At 45.4% G+C, this 17943-nt stretch overlaps 1 protein-coding gene across 2 annotated transcripts in view; it reads left to right on the forward strand.

The window, feature by feature from the left end:
* The first annotated feature begins 8274 nt into the window (after nt 1-8274).
* Nucleotides 8275-17943, forward strand: part of TFEB (transcription factor EB) — a 79374-nt gene continuing 69705 nt past the window's right edge. Inside the window, exon 1 of one of the 2 annotated variants that reach the window (XM_036768927.1) lies at nt 8275-8684. The gene's annotated coding sequence lies outside the window, so the exon portion shown is untranslated. The other variant, XM_036768929.1, reaches the window with a different exon arrangement.

A 17943-nucleotide genomic window follows, 5' to 3' on the forward strand; every position in this document is an offset into this window, starting at 1 on the left:
ACTCACTGACTGGCTGTCCAGACACCTTCCTTCCCCTCTTTTTTTCCCTTCCCAGTCCCTACTCCCCAAGTGGGATTTATCCCCCTACATTCTCACCCTGTATCTCTTCCCTGGGCTGTACCTTCCTCTCTACTGTTTCTTGGTAGTCACTCTTTGACTTTACCTAATAATAAATGGGTCCTCAAAATACTTCTTGTCCAGCCTGATATTTTCCAAGGGGGAGCCCTCTGAAATCAACATATCCTCTGCCAAGAGCATCAATTTTATCAGATCCAAAACAGATTTATTAAGTGATGAAAGTACTGCATTACACATTAGGGATTTAAAGACAGATGAGATACAGATCTTGCTTTTATGTAGGTTACTGTCAAGATTACAGCAAGAAGGAGCTTCCCTCCACCCCTTAAGAAGCCCAAACTATAAAACAAAAGAATGAGACAACAATAATAAACTTTAACTGAGCACCTACTATGTGCAGAAACCAATACCTGAGCCTAGGGGGTAATCAAAGTTCAGACAAGAAATGGTCTCTGCCCTCGGAGAGTTTATAATCTAGTGGAGAACAACAAGAGGAATATTTCAGAAGCCCTAGAATCTAGGCTGACAACCAATAAAAACCTACCCAGGAGCTCTTAATAAGGAAAAAATGGATCTTTAATAAAATAGAAGAGTTCTAAGCATTCTTGATGAGAAGACCAGAGCTGGGTAGAAAATCTGACATTAAAACACAGGTGTCAAGAGAAGCAGAACATGAATGAGAAATCACGAGAGACTAAACAAAGTTTAGTTACATTCTTATATGGGAAGATAATACATGTACAAAGTTAAACTGGTTACATTCTTATATGGGAAGATAATACATGTACAAAGTTAAACTGGTTACATTCTTATATGGGAAGATAATACATGTACAAAGTTAAACTGGTTACATTCTTATATGGGAAGATAATACATGTACAATGTTAAACTGGTTACATTCTTATATGGGAAGATATTACATGTACAAAGTTAAACTGGTTACATTCTTATATGGGAAGATAATACATGTACAAAGTTAAACTGGTTACATTCTTATATGGGAAGATAATACATGTACAATGTTAAACTGGTTACATTCTTATATGGGAAGATAATACATGTACAATGTTAAACTGGTTACATTCTTATATGGGAAGATAATATATGTACAATGTTAAACTGGTTACATTCTTGTATGGGAAGATGATACATGTAGCTCCTCAGAACTTTCATCAAGGGTCACAGAGAGAGAGAGTTTAATCAGACAGAAGGCTTGGATATGATTCTGTTGTATTTGGATAACCTCAAGTGAAAGAATGGAATGGGTGGGGAAAGGGAGAGGAAGAATGAGGGAAACTATCTTAATGAGGTGAGCAAAAAAGAGTTTATACAATGAGGAAAAGGCTTTGGGGAAGGGGAGAGGAATGGCATTGGAACCTGACTCTTATCTGCTTAATAGTTTAAAAAGGGAAGAATACATATACATACAGTTAGGTACAGATATACACCTTACTCAACAGTTAAATAAGAAGTAAGGGGATTAAGGGAAAAGAGGGGGAAAAGAGGTTAAATGACTTGCCCAGAGTCACACACCTGTCTGAGATAGGATTTAAACTCAAGTCTTCCTGACTCCAGCTCTCAACCCATTGCACCTCTATTAGTAACTATACCATGGAAGTTCCTAGGTCATGCATCTGGAGCTAGAAGGGACATCAGAGACCATCTAGTCCAACTCCTTCATTTTACAGATGAGGAGACTGAGGCACATAGAGGTTAAGAGGCCAAGCTTATGCAAGTAGTAAGTGTCAGTAAGTGGAATTTGAACCTAGGTCTTCTTGGCTCCAAAACCAGTGCTCTTTTCACTGTAGAGTGGTGCAAAACAAAATGCTATGTCGAGTCTGAGGAGGAAGGCTCATACGGACTGGGATAATCAGGGGGCAACTAGGTAGTGCAGCAGATAGAGTGCCTGGCCTGAAGCCAGGAAGATTCATCTTCAGTTCAAATCTAGCCTCAGGTACTTCCTAACTGTGGGACCCTGGGCAAGTGACTTAACCCTTCTTGCCTCAGTTTCCTTATCTGTAAAATGACCTGGAGAAGGAAATGGCAAACCATTCCAGTGCCTTTGCCAGGAAAATCCCAAATAGGATCACAAAGAGTTGAACACAGATGAAACAACTGAACAGCAACAATCAGGGAAGGCTTCATGAAAGAGGTGGTGTTAGGGTTGGACTTCCTGGCTGGAAATTCAATTAAACAGCTAAAGACGGGGAGGAAAATGAGAGGAAGATGAACTCACTTTCACTTGGAAGGCAAAAGAAGAGGGAGTTCAGGGGAAAATTCATGGAGTAGGTAGAATCTGTAAGAGAAGAGAGGGTCTCCAACAAATTGGAATGGGGGGGTACATTCCAGGCAGGGATGTGTGACTTAAGAAAAGCTACAGAATTTAGAACAGAAAAAGGACCTTAGAGACAATCTAGTTCAACTTGTTTCATTTTGCAGATGAGAAAACAAGGGCTTAAAATAGTTAAGTGACTTGCCCAAGGTCACATAGCTAGTAAACAGCAGAGCCAAGACTCTAACATGTCTTTTTTTTTTTCCTGCCAACTTTGGACAATTTTGACTTTTCCTCCTATCTTCTTTTTTTTTTCACTTAATAGTATTTTTTTTCCCAATTACATATAAAGATAGTTTTCAACATTCATTTATTGTAAGATTTTTGAGTTCCACATTTTTCTCCCTCTTTTCCTTCCCTCCCCCTTCCCCAAGACAACAAGCAATCTGATATAGACTATACATGTATAATCATGTTAAACATATTTCCACATCAGTCCTGTTGTGAAAGAAGAATCAGGACAAAAGGGAAAAACCACAAGAAAGAAAAAACAAAAAAAAGTAAAAAATAGTGTTCTTTGATCTGCATCCAGACTTTCTCTGGATGTGGATAGCATTTTCCCTCATGAGCCTTTTGGAGTCGTCTTGGAGCATTGTATTGCCAAGAAGAGATGAGTCCATCATAGATGATCATCGGACAATGTTGCTGTTACTATGTACAATGTTCTCCTGGTTCTGCTCATTTCACTCTGCATAAGTTCATGTAACGCTTGCCAGGTTTTTCTGAAGTCCTCCCACTCATCATTTCTTATAGTACAATAGTACTACAATTCCATTACATTCACATACCACAACTTGTTCAGTCATCCCCCAATTGATGGGCACTCCCTCAATTTCTAATTCTTTGCCACTGCAAAAATAGCTGCTAGAAATATTTTTGTATACGTGGATCCTTTTCCCATTTTTATGATCTCTTTGGGATACAGCCCTAGAAGTGGTATTGCTGGGTCAAAGGGTATGCACATTTTTATAGCCCTTTGGGCATAGTTCCAAATTGTTCTCCAGAATGGCTGAATCATTTCACAACTCCACCAACAATGCATTAGTGCTCCAATTTTCCCACATCTTCTCCAACATTTATCATTTTTGTTTTCTATCATGTTAACCAATCTGATAGGTGTGAGGTGGTACCTCAGAGTTGTTTTGATTTGCATTTCTCTAATCAATAGTGATTTGGAGCATTTTTCATATGACTATAGATAGCTTTAGTTTCTTCTTCTGAAAACTGCCTGTTTATATCCTTTATTTATCAGTTAGGGAATGATTTGTATTCTTATAAATTTGACTCAGTTCTTTATATATTTTAGCAATGAGGCCTTTAGCAGAAACACTGGCTCTAAAATTGTTCTCCAGCTTTCTGCTTTCCTTCTAATCTTGGTTGCATTGGTTTTGTTTGTGCAAAACTTTTTAATTTAATGTAAATCAAAATTAACCATTTCATTTCATAATGTTCTCTATCTCTTATTTGGTCATAAATTCTTCCTTTCTCCATAGATCTGACAGGTAAGCCATTCCTTGCTCTCCCAATTTGCTTATGGTATCACCCTTTATGTCGAATCACTTACCCATTTCAACCTTATCTAGGTATAGGGTATGAGATGTTGGTCTGTACCTAGCTTCTGTCATACTATTTTCCAGTTTTCCCAGCAGTTTTTGTTAAATAGTGAGTTCTTTTCCCAGAAGCTGGAATCTTTGGGTTTATCAAATAGCAGATTAGTCATTTACTACTGTGTTTTGTGTACGAAATCTATTCCACTGATCTTTCTTAGCTAGTACCAAATAGTTTTGATGATTGCCTCTTTATAATATAGTTTTAGATCTGGTATGGCTAGGCCAACTTCCTTTGTATTTCCCCCATATATATTTTCCCCCTTTATATTCTTGACCTTTTGTTCTTCCAGATGAATTTTGTTATTATTTTTTTCTAGTTCTATAAAATGATGTTTTGGTAGTTTGATAGGTATGACACTGAATAAGTAAATTAATTTCAGTAGAATTGTCATTTTTATTATATTAGCTTGGCCTACCCATAAGCAATTGATTTTTTTCCGGTTGTTTAGATCTGATGTGTTATATTTGTGTGAAAAGTGCTAACTCATGTCTTTAGATACAAAATCTTGGTGTTTCCTGTTTCCCCCATTACATCATGCTATCTGAGGTCAATCCCAGACCTAGAGATGAGAAAGGACAGGGTGGAAAAGGGGGCCAGAATGTTCAGTTTGACTGGAATGTGGACCACATGAAAGGGAGTAGTATTAATGTGACATAAGGCTGGACAGGTAGATAAAGACCATATAATATAGGAGGCCTTGAACACCCAAATCAACAATTTATATTTTCTAGCTTCTACTTTAAGGCATGGGGAGCCACTGAAGATTTTTGAATAGATATGATCCTCCTAGTATATTAGGAAGATTACTCAGAGAGTGGTATGGAGCATGGATTAGAGAGAGATGAGACTAGAAGTAGCTAAGTAGATAAGAATAGCTAGGTAGTGCAGTGGACAGAGTGACTGGCCTGGAACAAGGAAAACCAGAGTTCAAATTGGCCTCAGATGTTTGCTAGCTGTGTGACCCTGGACAAGTCACTTCATCCTGTTTGCCTCAGTTTCCTCATCTGTTAAATGGTCTGGAGAAGGAAATGGCAAATCACTTTAGTAGCTCTGCCAAGAAAAGCCCAAATAGAGTCACAAAGAGTTGGACATGACTGAAATAACTGAACAACAAAAAAAGAAACATTTGTAGATTGCTTTAAGGTTTGCAACATCTCATTTAACACTAACAACAATCCTGGAAGGTGGCACTATGATTATTCCCATTTTTACAGATAAGGAAACTGAGGCACAGAGCAGTTAAGTGACTTGTCCAAGGTCACACAGTTACTAAATGAGACTGGGTTTGAAATCAAATTTGCTTCCATGTCCAGTGCTTTGCAGTAGGGTAACATTGCTGGAATTGAGTTGAGCTAACTACTCATTCCTTCATGTAACCAATGACAAGATACTTAGGATAGAAACTGGCTGCTCAGGGACAGAATCCAGGAAATAAGGTTACTGGGTTCATAGGACTGAGAGTTGGAAGGTAGCTCTAGTCCAGGTCCTTCATTAGGAGAATGAAAAACCTCTGGTATAGACAGAAGTGATTTGCCACAAAGGGAACAGAGCTGAGATTTGAACCCAGACCCTTGCCTCCCAATCCTGGGCACTTTCTGCTGTATAACGCTCCTCTTTGCTAGAACACTGCTATAGCACCTTGAACTAACTACTTGAGCTCACTAGCCCCAGATACAAAGACACATAGGCACCTACAGATAGGTATTTTTGTTTGTTTTTTTTCAGTTTTATTAAAGCATCTAAACTTTATTTGAAGGCTAATAACTTGTGGGAATCAGTGCCAGTCCTTAATATATGTCACCACAGCTTGCCACTCAAGGTCATTTTACAATTGATTCATAGAGGAATGTTGGTACTTGGGTGCAGAGATTCTAACTCTGGTAAACTGCAATGTCGGCTTTTCCCCTATTGTCAGAGTGTTGAGAAAGTTTGGGTTAAGGGTTAACTCCTTAGGCCCCAGAGAGACCACATTGAAAAGCAAATTCTAATTGCTTTAATGTCTGTGAAATGCCTATTTATTTATTTACATTTCCAAGTCCTTTAAGCTTTGTGAGAAAGGGGGAAATGTTTTGTATGACCAAGAAGAATCTTCACTAAAGGAGCTGATACCTTGGGTCACTCCACATACACCCATAATAAAGTAGCACCCAAAGAGTCTATGCACTTGGATTAGAGTTGGGAACAGGGTAGAATGACCTTAACCCTTCCTAGCCTCTCTGTTGAAGGTGGTTTACTTGATAAATACTAAACAAAGAAATCTGGCACAAAGCAAAACATTGCTATGTAATATCCCCTTGGCTGACTTCTCCCTTCTCCAAACCTGTTTATACAGACAGGTATTTTTTAATGCACTTCTTGTGAAGACTGAAGCATGCACCAGTCCTGGCTTATTCTAAAGCCCAGGGAGGAGGGATGAGGAGGACCACTTTTAGTGGAGTTTTTGCTGGGCTTGAATGCAGACTCATCTTACTGAATTCAAATCTGGCCTCAGGTACTTACTAGCTGTGTTTCCTTGGGCAAATCACTTAATCCTGTTTGCCTCAGTTTCCTCATCTGTCAAATAAGCTGGAGAAGGAAATGGAAAACCACTGTGGTATCTGCCAAGAAAATCCCAAATGGTGTCATGAAGAGTCAGACATAACTGAGAACGACTGAACAGTATGAAGTAGAAAAAATGCTGGGTTTGGAGTCAGTGAACTTGGGGGCTGGGGAGCATATATTTCATGGCCAAGGCCCTCAGTCTACAAGTTCTCTCTCCCCAAGGCTTCATGGGTAATAATTATCAGTTCGTTCAATTAAACAATCAAGTGCAAGGATCTATGCCAGGGCCTACACAAAACCAAAGTGGCCCCTGCCTTCCGGGAAGCTTACATTCTAATAGGGGTGGGATTTAATACATAAAGAGAACAAAGTATATGAAGAATGATACAAAGTTATTTCAAGAAGGAGAGAGTGTCAATGGGTAGAGGAGGATAAGTAAGGAGTTCGGGGCACAGGACAATCTTTGAAAGAACCTAGGGATGCTCTGAGGTGGAGAGGAGGAGGGAGTGCCTGTTACATATGGGGAGCCTGTACTGCAGAGGCACAGAGACAGAGTTTCGTGCAGAGAGAACAGAGCAGTCTAGTTCCTGAAGGGAAGTAATATGAAATAAAACAGCCTAGGAATGAGGGATCCAGATTGCGGCCAGCCTGAGGATTTCGTATTGTGTCCTGGAGGTAATAGGGAACCATCTAAGATTTTTTCTTTCTTTCCTTTTTTTGGTGAGTTAAGGAAGAGAGTGGGTGACGACACATTTGACACAAAGTAATACCCTCACACACAACAGCCCAGCAAGGCAGGTAGAACTAACCTCTTAGGTCTTACAATGTAGATATTAGAGGTTATTGACATTCTCATTTAAAATCAAGGTCCAGAAAGGTCCATGACTTGCCCAAGGTCATACCTCTAAGTTAAAGGTAAAATCAAGTGGGAACAAACGACTTCTGGCTCTGATAGTGTAATTAATAGAGACAGGAGTCCCCAAAGATCCGATCAGCCCCTGGTTCTTAAAGAGGCAAATTGTACAGGAGGGGAAGACTGGATACAAATCCCTTAGTTTTCCTGGATTAGACCGGAATTAAAGTAGGGCATGCTGCTGGTGAGGTCTTGTGTGATAGGTAAGAGAAAGAACCTATCCATTGAGGGCGGTTACAAAGTCAAGGCAGCTAGGTGGAGCTGTGCGTAGAACAGTATACCTAGACTCACAAATATTTGAGTTCAAATCCTGTTAGAAGCTTATTAGCTGTGTGACGCTCAGGAAGTCTTTTGCCCTCTCTGTCTCAATTTCCCCTCTATAAAATTGAAATAATAACGGTACTTGGCGCCCTCCCCCCCCCCCCACCTTGTACTGTGGTGAAAATAAAATGAGGTAACAGTAAAGCTCCAGCTGTTATTACCTCTGGGAAGGAAGACATGGGTTCAAACCTGATTCTACTTTCTCCCAGCTGTATAACCTTGGGCTATTCACTGTCCATTGTTAGCCGAGGTCCCTTCCAATTCTAAAGTTATGTAATTATTGAACTACTATGCATTTAGCACATCGCCCTTCAAGAAGCCAAACACCGAGTACTCAGCAAGGACGGACTACAGCTACCGAAGTGCCTTGCGGAGGCAGATTTCAGAGTCCAGCGACTACAAAGCCAGGAGGGACTACGATTCCCAGGCTGCATGGGGGCGGGGCGGGGCGGGGCGGGACGAAGGAGGCCGAGGGGGCGGGTGCTGCCCTCTGCCGGGCGCGGCGGGAAGTGGGCTAGAAGGTGACAGCCGGAGCCCGGGCGCCGGGGTTCGGGGTGACAGCCACAGCGGCGGCAGCGGCGGCGGAGGAAAGGAAGAGCGGGCGGTTGCAGAGGACCCGGAGGAGGCGCGGCTGCGAGGTACCCGGCGGCGGAGCAGGAGGAGGAGCCGCCGCCGTAGCCGTAGCAGCAGCAGCAGCGGCCGCGGCGGCTGCAGCAGCAGCGGCGGCAGCAGGGCGACCAGTGGACGGGACGAGCCGCCTGGGCAGCAGCGTCGAGTTCAGAGGAGGCCCCGGCGGGGCGGGGCGGGGCGCGCGCCAGCTCCCGGCCCGGGCACCTGAACTTGAACAAGTTGCCGGAGCCGCTCTGGCCGATTGACCTTCAGGTCGAGGTGAGCGGGGCCGGACGAGGAGGAAGGAGGCGGGGGGCTGGGACCTCGGACTCCGGACCCGGGGGTCCGCGTAAGCGGTGCCCGATTCCTGGCTCCCGCATCGGACAGGAGCGTCTCCTGCTTCCCTTGGGTACCGGAGACAGGTGGCTGGAGCGGGGGCTGCGGGATGGAACCGGCGAGAGCTAGAAGGAGGAGATGGGGAATCCCCCTGCCCGGTCCGGACCAGGCTTCGTCCCCTCTGTTCCCGCGGGGCGGGCGCTGTCCCGCAGGCCGGGGAGTGGGCGCTCCGGCCTTTCCCCCGGGGCTCGGGCAGGGCGGGGTGGGGGGGGGGCGGCCGCGCCGGGACCTTATGTAACCAGGCGGGAGGGGCCCGGGCTGGGGCCTCCCCCGGCCCGGGGAGCTGCGGGGTGTAAGGGGAGGGAGGCGTGGGAGTGAACTTGGGAATTAGTGGGACTAGACGGGAAAAGACGGTGACCCAGCTCTCTTCCTCTCCCTCCCCCCCCCGCCCCCGACCCGGCCGGGGCTGCAGGGGCGGGCGGGGCGCGGAAGGGGGGCTGGGGGAGGTGTGCGGGGGCTGTGTCCTGCCCCGGCCAGGCTCCGCCTGATGGTCGGAGAGGGGGCGGGTCCAGAGCAGCGTCCCGCCCACCCGGGGGGCCAGGCTCGCAAGGGAGGGACCACCCCATTCTCCTTGCCTCTGCACCTCGCCTCCCCCTAGTCCAAGCTGGGAGAAGTTGCCCCCACTGGCTGCACCCTCTCCCCGGAGATAGCTTTCTGGTCTTCTCCCTCTTTCCTAATGCGAACTCGCCTCGCTGTCTAGCTCTGTCTTGTCTCCAAAGAGTGCCAACACCGGGACTCTGGAGAATGCACCCGCGATCCTCTCTCTCGGAGGGCTCCCTTCCTCTGCTAAGCTCCGAATAACTTGTAGCCCGCGCGTCTGCCCGCCCAGCGCCACCGCTTCCCGGTGCCTTGACTGCTCCGCCTCTAAATCAGTGCGCCCCTACTGCCTTGCCAAGGCCTCAGACTCCGGATCCTTTCTTCCCCGGGGCCCGGGATTCGCCCACTTTCCTGCTCCTGCCTCGCGGGCCGATGACAGGGGCTCTGGCCAGCCCGGGTCCCCTTCGCCCCACCCCTCTCTCCTTCTCTGACCCAGGCTTTCCATAGTTTTCCGCTCCGCCGCTCTGGGGCCGCTTGGGGCTGCGTGAGCAGGTTCCCGCTGCTGTCGCCCGGCCCGCCCTGGCCGCTGAGCACCTTTTCCCGGGGGCGGGGCACAAGCACTGCAGAGTTTCAGACCCTAGCCTCAGTCCCCGGACCTACTCGATCCCTTTGGTTCTCGCCTCTGTCCCAGGACCCCACTCCTTCCGCAGATCCCTAGATTCCCCACTGCACTCACTTCCCTTCCCCCCTTTCCACTCTTTACAATTCACACTTTCTTGCGACACCTAACCACTTCTTGGTCTCTAGATTAACCACTCTTTCCCCTGCCCTCAGCGGTATCTTTGGGTGCCGAATCACTCTCCTCCCTCTTTTGTCTTTAGGGTGTCTGAATTAATACTTGTCTCTCCTAGTTTCTGGATAAAGTCCTGATCCTCCTCAACATTTTCCTGGGGTCGGAGACTGAACAGAGGTTTCAGCCTACCCTTTCTTTCGGGTCCTTTCACCCATTGAGGGCTTGGAGGACAGTCTCTGGGGTTCCTTTTTCTGTCCCCAGCAGGAGTGTAAGTCTAGAAGTGAACGGAGAAAAGGGAGAGACAGAGACTAAAAGAGCAGCCTGGTCCAGGGTGCTTGCTGTCTGCCCAGGTTAGACTGGAGGTTATTACTCAGTCTCTAACCTCAGAGCGATAGATCCCCTGTTGGCAGCTTTTGAGGCTGCTGCCATGGGGCAAAGATCCAATGGCTAGGACTCGGGGTGGAGATTCAGACATGCAAAGTTTGAAAGAGACTTCAGTACACCTTCATTTTATGGTAGAAGAAATTAGAGCAAGGCCTAGAGTGAAGAAATTCCTTGCTCACGTAGGGAGTTAGCTGCAGAGCCTACCCTAGAACCCAGGACTCCCAGCTCTTTCTACTACCCCAGGCCTCTCTTAGTGGCTGTTTTTCATCCTGAACCTGGGCCTTGTGTCTGAAGCTAGCCTGATACCTGCTATAACCAGCTACTTTGTGAAGTGCTTTGCTCATTCATTCGTTCAGGAGGAACAGTCTAACAACTTGGTATGGGAATTCCCTAGTCTATGCTTGCTGAGGTTGTGGGTCAATCTACCATGTTTTCTCTGACCTAGTTGCCTCATCCATAGCACAGAAGGATGGCAGCCCAAAGTACATTCAGGCTGCCTGGGAATCTTACAACCAGAAAAAAGCCATTGGCTCCACTCCTGAAGGACCCAAACATTTGGTCAGTGCCAGATGCTCTTTTGATTTGGGGTGGGGTTGGGGGGTCAGCAGCAAAGGGGAAGGAGACAGAGAGAGAGCTCAAGAAACCCCTGTGGTATTGGTGTTCCCAGATCTTTCTTTCCTCAGTAGTGAAGTACCTGGGATCCTTGTATGGTAGAGGATTAGGGGAAGAGAGACAGGTCCAGACTCTTGAACTGAACTCTGTTCATAGGCACTCAATAAAGGTTTGGTTGTTCTATGTCTTATACCCCTACTAGACTATTAAGTTAATGAGGGTTGAATCATCTCTTACATGAATTTTTCCTCCAATTTCCCCCCTTCAGTGCCTAGCACAGTGTTCTGTAAACAGTAGGCACTGAATAAATGTTTATTGAAAGAATGGTCGGATGAATGAATTTTGGAAGAAAAGTTGCTTATCTAGTGCAGTGATTCTTGGAACAGTAGGGTGAGGAGGGAGGAGATGGGGCAGGTAACAATGAATTCAGGCTTCCAGGTGCTGTCTGAAATGAGGAGCCCAACATCTGCTCCCAGACTCCTCATCCCTCCTCCATGTAGACCATTTCTTAGTGGGAAGAAAGATGGCAGGAGGAAGTTCTAAGTTCTACTCTCCCAAGACTTGGTGACTTCTTGAGTGTCTGGCTTCTAGCTGTTCCTATTTCTAGTTCAGTTTCTCACTGTAATTGTATGTTTTATCACTTCTTAGCACCTGTATGTACCCAACAGTTCCTGAACCTCCACCAGTCTCCCCCTTCCCCCTTTCTCTCCCTTCTGGTCTTGCAGTGACTCCTGTTTCTTCCTTTTCAAAGTAGCAGGCAGTATGTGGCTCCAGCAGGGGTTACCCAGAATGTGCTGGCTCTGAAAACCAGTCTGGCTCCCTGCCCCCTTGGGAAAGAGGGTGGTTGTGCTGGTGATGAACCACATAGGCTTCGATTGAATTCAAATGTTTATTATTAGGCACCTGCTGTGCCCTAGCACTGAGGGGTATGTGTGAGGAATAAAAAAATGAGATCAGACAGCAGCCTTGTCCTCATGGAACTGGTAGTCTAGTGGGGGAAAAGTACAAATAAAGAAAATTAGAATACAGAATGATACAGGATAAGTGATCCTCAGAGATTTAGAGCTGGAAGGGACCTCATTTTACAGTTGGGGAAACTGAGACAGAAAATGGCAAAATGAAGTGTTGCATTATGTCTGAAGAGGGTTAAAAGATCCTGAATGGGGTGACTATGGAAGACTTCATCATAAGCGTCATCATCATCATTTTTTCTTTTTTTTTTTGAGGGGGGAAGGCAGGGCAATTGGGGTTAAGTGACTTGTCCAAGGTCACACAGCTAGTAAGTGTATCAAGTGTCTGAGGCCGAATTTGAACTCAGGTCCTCCTGGCTCCAGGGCCGGTGCTCTACTCACTGTGCCACCTAGCTGCCCTCATCATCATCATTATAGCTGACATTTATATAGTGCTCCTATGGGCCAGGCAATGTCTAAGCACTTAAAAAATTATTATGTCATTTGATCTTCACAACAACTCTGGGAGGTTGGTGCTATTGGGATCCCCATTTTACAGATGGGGAAACTGAAACACAAGGGGGTTAAGCGACTTGCCCAGAGTCACACAGCTAGTAAGTACCTGAAGCTGGATTTGAACTCAGGTCTTCCTGATTTCAGGCTGGGTGGTCTCTAGGCAGATTCGTGGTGGAGATGACGTTAAAGTTGGGACTGGGGCTCTGGCTGCCTGATGAATACCCTTAGAATTTTGCTATCCTCTGAGACTGTTTGGAGCCCTTGGGCATGGGCTGGGCCACCTGGGCAGGAAAGCACATTCCCAGGAAAGGATTGATGCATCATAGATCCAGAGTTCTTGTGCTGGAAGGAACCTTAGAAGCCACCTAGTCCAACTGTCTCATTTTATAGGTGAGGAAACTGAGGCAGAGAGGTGGGATGATTTGCTCTACATCATGAAGGAGGACTTAAGAGATCATCTGATCCTCTTTCTCCCAATCACCCTATGAAATAGGTAGCACAGATAACATTAACCTCTTTTCAAGATGGGTTCAGAGAGGTTCTGTAACTACAAGCTCTCTTCTATGAAGTCCGGTCTTAGTCGGTACCAGTCTTGAGAGAGACATTTCAGGCCTATTAAGGGAAAGTGTGACTACGTTAAGAAGGAAACATATCACAGCCCAGTATGATTGCAAAGGATCATATCTTTAGAGTTGGATGGGTCCTCAACGGCTGTCTAGTCCAACCCCCTCATTTTACAATGGAGGAAACTGAGGCCCAGAGAGGTGAAGTGATTCGCCTAAGGTCATACAAGTAGTATTTGGTAAAGTCATGATTTGGACTTAGGCTGTCTTGACTTCCAGTCCAGAGATCTTTCTTTTACAGCTGCCTCCTTCCCCAGACAATTTCTTTTAGTCAATCAGTCATGGTCCACTCTTCATGACCCTTTTTGGGGTTTCTTGGCAAAGATACTGGAGTGGTTCATCATTTCCTTCTCCAGTTTATGTAACAGATGAGGAAACTGAGACAAACCAGTAAGGGACTTGCCCAGGGTCACACAGCTAGTACTAGTCTGAAGCCAGATTTGAACTCAGCTCCTCCTTAGTCAAAGCACCCCCCCAAACTCTGTCCTCTGTGCCACCTAGCTGCCCCTGAATGCAGATTTAGGCAAGTTTTAAGGTTTCAGCCCCAAACTAGAGGTAGGAGGTTGATCTCTCCAGCTGATGCCTCGAGACCCATCCAAAACACCTTCCTGTAGGCCTAAGGCCTGAAAGTCTATGATGAATTTGATAGCTGGGTCGATAGGGGCATTTAGGGAGGATTCAGCTTCTTGCCTTATTGCAAAGGAAGCTTCAAGGCTGACTGAGGCTGACGATGGCCAGACCTGTATCATGCGGGAGAATCACTGGTGTGAGGGAGGGACAGGAACAAAAATCTTAAAACTCCTCAACTTCAGAGTGGTAAGAGACTTCAGCAGACATGTAGTTCAGCTCCCTCATTTTCCACGTGGGGAACACTCCCCCAACCCTCAAAGGGTCACATGGGGATTTACTGGCAAAGCCAGTAGAACCCAGGTCCATTATAAGATTTACACCCAGCAGGAGCCAACCCTTCTCACTTGACAAGTGATAAAAATGAGAACCAAGATGGGGAAATCCCTTGGTGGTTTTGATGAACAGCTTTTATTCTCCTTTTTATTTTAAAAATTATTTGATACAAGGGATAAGGAGGGGAGGAGGGAAGAGTATATTCAAAAATGAAAAAAATGTTTTCCTTCTTTTTTTATTTTTATTTTTCCCACTTAATAGTATTTTATTTTTTCCAATTACATGTAAAGATAGTTTTCTACATTCACTTTTATAAGATTTTGAGTTCCAAATTTTTTTCTCTCTCCCACCCTCCCTTCCTCCCCAAGAGGGCAAACAATCTGATATAGGCTATGTGTGTACAATCATATTAAATGTATCAATGAAAATAATTTAAAAAAAATTTTAAGAGGAGAGTTGAGTATAGGATACCAGGATTAACTGGATCTGCAGTTAGCATAATTTCTAGAGAACTCCCAAGGCTTAGAGATAATCCTGTACTACCTACCACCCCAGATTTTAAACTAAATCACCTTATGGTCAATATACTGGGAATGTGGATTTGAGCATGAGTGTGTGTGAGTGAATGTGAGTGTGAATGTGTGCGTGAGTATGAGTGTGTGAGTGAATGTGAGTTTAAGTATATGTGAGTAAGCGTGAGTGTGTGTGTGTGTTGTACATGTATACACGTGTAGATCTCAAACATATACTTGTGTTTGTGGATCTTTTCTCTTCTGATCAGATTGTAAACTCCTGTAGGTAGGGAATGCCTTTCAGGTTGTCTTATATCCGCCATCACATTCAGTGCCATACTAGGCACAAATTGGTTGATCCATCTTCCTGTTAGAGTGTGGCTGAGTTGGGCCTGGAAGGTCTGTGGGCCCCAGAGCAGCAAAGGAAGGCCAAAGGGTCATGGAGCGGTGACAGAATATGCAGTATTTCACATTCCTAGTCTCCTTCTTTAGGCTCCTTCAGGGTAGGGTATGTTCAGGCCCCCCAGTGGTCCCTCCCCGCCTTTAGGCCAACCTAGGCCTCTCCCCTTTTTGATGGAATAGGCCAGTCTTCTTAGTGGCAAATAACTGTAGATGAAGAAAGTGAAGATTTATCTTAGCCACAGAAATGAATGAAAATGTGCTTAGTAAGCCTTGGGCTAAGCCCTACGGATGCACAAAAGAAAAGTAAGACAGACCCTACTCTCATGGAACTCACATTCTAACAGAGTAGAAGACATATAGAGTCTTAGTGGCAAGTCAGATGGAAAGGTCCCACGGTCCTCAGATACAGGGGCAAAGCAGATGGTCATGCCTCTTCTTTACTATCATTTCCACTGCTGAAATCATATCAGTTTCTGATGTAGGACCATCTGACAGTAGCAAGGGCTTTGGAGGGGAGAGGTTTCTCTTCTGGGTTTTCAGTAGCTGTGTGCTACAGCAGTTGCCAGGCTGGCTGCATCTGCATGAGAATTGCTTCTCCATCTCATGGTTGTGAAGGCTGGGCTGGAAGTAGAACCTGTTACCAGTCCCAGGGCTCTTGGGTTCATTGGTATCAGAAGAAGACCCCGTGTGTACAGTGATTGCTCTCCTCATCCATGGCTGTGAGGGCCAGGTTGGAAGCAGGGCCAATGGTCTAGAGTGCATCGCTGTTTCCAACATTCTTGGGACAGGGTCCTGGGTGGTGTCCATTGGCATCTGAGGGGAGGCGGTGATTGAGGCGGTGGTGTTGGCTTGATTCATCTGGTGGATGACACCTTCGGTTTCTCTCCCTTGCTGTTTCGGTTAGGCTGGCTTGCTTAGGTGGCAGTTGGTCATGTTTAACTTTGGGACTGCGAGAAAACTTTTGAAGTCTTCTCTCTGAGGATGGCTAATGTCAGAGATAGCTAGAATAGAAACAATAGCTAGCTAGCTAGGAGATAGATAGGCAGATAGAAGATAAATAGCTAGATGGAAGATAAATAGAGAGAATATAGGTAGATAGAAGATTGATGATAAATAAATAGCTAGGTAGAATATAGATACAGAGAAAATACAGGTTGAAGGCAAATAGAAGATCAATAAATAGCTAGCTAGCTAGAAGATAAATAAATAGAGAGATGATATAGTTAGGTAGAAGATAGATAGATGGGTGGATAGAGAATTTATTAAGTGCTTACCATATGCCAGGCAGGAAAGGTTTCTGATAGTTTTCCTCAGTGGGATCTAAGCCTGGTCAGAATAAGGAGGAGGGAACATAGGATTCGCAGCTTGGAGGGAGCTTAGAAATCATCTAAGGCAGCTCCCTCATTTTACCAGTGAGGAGACAGGCCTGAGATAGGAAGTGATTTGTACGAGGTCACACAGGGAGTTAGTGGCAGAATCAGGATTAGAACCTAGGTTCTCTGACTCTGAATCTAGCTCTCCCTCCACTATACTTTGTTGCTGTCCAGTCATTTCAGTCATGTCTGTCTCTTTATGGCCCCATTTGGGGTTTTCTTGGTAGGGATACTGGAGTGGTTTGCCATTTCCTTCTGCAGCTCATCTTACAGATGAGGAAAGAGAAAACAGGGCTAAGTGACTTTCTCAGGGTCACAAAGCTAGTAAGTGTCTGAGGCTGGATTTAAACTCAAGCCTTCCTGACTCCAGACCATTCTGTCTACTGTGCCGCCTAGCTGCTCTTACTGGTGGATTGGCACAGTATGGATGATGGGAGTGGAATGAGGGAGGGGATAAAGTGGGCTGGAGAGGGCAAGAAGCTGAGACATTACATGTACAAAAACACCCTAAGAGAACGGAAGTTTGGAGATATTCAGGATGAGGGTTACTTCAGGCTCCAGCTGCTATGATCAGGGGAGGCCCAAGACCCTTGGCTTCCTGATGCTTAGGATTGTAGAGGCATTCGTTTGGTTTAGAACTGGAAGCGAGTTTAGAGGTCATCTGGTCCAGCCCCCTCATTTTACAAGGAGAAGGTGAGGTCCTAAAAAGATGAATGATTTGCCCCCGGGTCACACAGATAATATGTGGCAGAGCTGGGGTTTAAACCCATGTCCTTCTATATAGTGATAGCAGCACTGGAGGCCAAGTCCAAACATCCGAGGTTAAGGTGACTGAGGAGATCACCCCACTTCTCAGTTTCTTCATCTGTAAAATGGGGGATAGGTTGGACTTTACTATCTCTAAGACCCCTTCCAACTATTACTCTGTGACTGAGGAGGAAATGCTTATGAATGTTTGGCAGTCCTGGGACCCTGAGTGCATCCAAGAAGAGAGGGAAGCATTGTGACACAATGGAAAGAACATTGGACCTGTGTTCAAATCCTGCCTACTCTATGTGTGACCTTTCAACAAGTGTCTTAACTTTCCTGGGTCTCAGTTTCCCATTCTGTAAAATAGTCAGTTAGTCTAGGTGGCCTCTGAAGGCTCTTCCAGCTCTAGACATATGATTCTACTGGCTGTGATCCCTCATTCTATGTTGGGGAATGGGCTATCTTGTGAAGTATGGAGGAAAGGAGCCCTGAAAGAGAAGGGGTCATGTGGGCTCCTCCAGGTCTGAGAGGTATATCCTCTACTTTGGTGTTTGTCAATGAACAAATACTTATCAAGCCCTACTGCTATGTGCCCAGCACTGTCCTAGGCACTATAGGGGCCAAATAGAAACAGTAAGAGATGCCATCCTTGCCTTAAAGAGCTCAAATCCAGCTGGGGAATCATAAGAAATAATAATGAACATACATTGACTTTGGAGTCAAAAGTCCTGGGTTCTCATCCTGGCTCTGCCATTTTACTACCTGTGTGATAATGAAAAAGTCACTA

This window comes from Trichosurus vulpecula, chromosome 7 (assembly GCF_011100635.1).
Source record: "Trichosurus vulpecula isolate mTriVul1 chromosome 7, mTriVul1.pri, whole genome shotgun sequence".
Classification (NCBI taxonomy): Eukaryota; Metazoa; Chordata; class Mammalia; order Diprotodontia; family Phalangeridae; genus Trichosurus; species Trichosurus vulpecula.